We start from the raw sequence: 2,274 nt of genomic DNA on the forward strand, positions 1-2,274 counted from the left end.
AAATAGTGTTTTAATACTTTGGAGTAAGAAGACAAGGAATTAAAAACTACCTATGATTTGGTTATAGGTTTAATATATATATATATTTCAAATTGTTATTGAACAAAATAGTTGGTAATAATATAAACATAATTTGATATGTAAATATATATAATTTGTTTGTAGCATAACTCCAGTGAAGTGATGGAGGTTCATATATAAATCAGAAAAGATGTCTGCTGATTTTAAAACTTGATCAAATATTTAGAATAGAGTATGGTAATTCATCTTAGTGATGTTTTTGGGTAGTAAACTCAAAAATTACATAAAGCATCATTAGTTTTAATGGATGTTTCAAAATTTAGCTTAATTTAAAATTTAAGGTCGTTTTGGTCTTAATTTTCATTGTGTAGGTTTCGTTATCACCATCATAGATTACTATATTTTAATATTAAAAATGTCTGTGGATACTTAATTTTGTATAGTTTAATGTTTATTCTACTCTAATTATGACAGTTATGATGCTACGTAAAATAAAGTTTAGAGTACAAAATCATAGAGTACATTTTCCTTCTTATACCATTTTCCCTTGTATGTTCTTAGCGATGACAAATTTATTTAAGTTTTGCTTTAGAACATCATTTATTCATTGCATAAAAAAATTTGGTGGATTTTAACTGTTCGGTTAAGTACAATATCACTATACAGTTTATATCATGAAAACAAAATTTAATATGTTTTGTAAAAAGAAAATCATATTTTAAAAAATAACAAGTATATTTACTTTTTAAAATCATAACAATTTTCAATTAACATATTTATTTAGTCTTCAAATACAAATAACATGTACAAAATTTAACTAATGTATATATTTTTAAATAATAATAATTTATATTAAATATTTACTTTAATTAATTTAATTATTTGTTAATTTTCATCTCGCCGGTAGGACGGACCGACCCTAGTGTAAGATATATAAATATTTTGGATAATAACTAAGGTTTAACAAATTATTTACTAATTTCACATATTCTCACCATTCCATACATATTTTAGATCGTAAAAGTAAACTTACAATAAAATTTCACTCATATTTAATTCAATTTACTATTTATATTTTTATAACATAGATTAAATATATATTTAACATATATATATATGTTAAAATACAAATATATACAATGATCCCGGGCAAAATCTCTAGTATCTATCTATTACTATAAGGCTGGCTTTTCTTTTCTCTCTCCTTCTGACGGATGAGGACACGTGTCATCTTATAAAGTCTTCAACAAAACCATTTTTTCGTTCTGGAATCTATAGCGTGTTTATTGCTTTCACAGTTTCTTCGTAATTAGGCCATAACGTTTTTGCTTTTGGGCTTCGTAAAACAAATATCCAAAACTATAAAAACGTAACAGACGGAAGCCTAAATTTAGGTTCCGTTTGTGACGTCTGTTATCTTTTATCTTCGCACTGTGAAATCTAATCCTTTTCGATTCTCCCCGTCGCCTGAGAAACATTCACAATTATGGCAATCAATTAACGACATCCATTTTATGAGCTTCAATGCCTCTTTATTTCCTAATCAAGCACTCTGATTGAGTATATAACTTTCATGTGAGGATGAGAGTATTTTCTTTTATTGTTCGTGACCTTTCTTCCTCTCTCCCACGCCTGTTGTGCTTTCGTCTTCCAGTGGCGTGGCGTACTCAACTACCAGGTTACCCATTGGTCTATGGATCATCACGTGTTCCCCGAAATTGCTTCAACCTACGCGAAACGTTCCTTTCGTCGCTCAGTTTCTTATTCGGATTGCGTTGATCTCCTGGGTTGAAATTCGATTGCCAATCAGATCTGAAACCTAAGGTGAATGATCTGATCTAGATTGGATTGTATTGATTTGATCTGATTTATTTGTGAAATCTAATCCATGGTAAATTGAGAGAAAAAGTGAGCCTAACTTCACAAACAAAGCAACATCTCTTTGCAGTGAACCCAAATTTTCTCCATCTTCTAGAATTATTAACATCTTACACATTGCTTGATTGCCCTTTATAAGATAACTTGATTCAGTTTTTGCTCTAACTAAATTAAAATTACCAGTCGTTTAAAATATGTTTTATTTTTAAATTTGGCACCTTAAAACACCTAAAATTTTATAATAGTTTGGAATCTCTGTTTGTCACTCTTTGTTTCAGCTAGAGGTTTTGCTACCGGACGGAAGGATCGAAGTGGTAAAAGACACTGAGTGGCAGATGTTTCTCTATTTACAAACCTGTTGGGAGGGTGGGTGGG

Source organism: Brassica oleracea, chromosome C7, assembly GCF_000695525.1.
Source record: "Brassica oleracea var. oleracea cultivar TO1000 chromosome C7, BOL, whole genome shotgun sequence".
NCBI lineage: Eukaryota > Viridiplantae > Streptophyta > Magnoliopsida > Brassicales > Brassicaceae > Brassica > Brassica oleracea.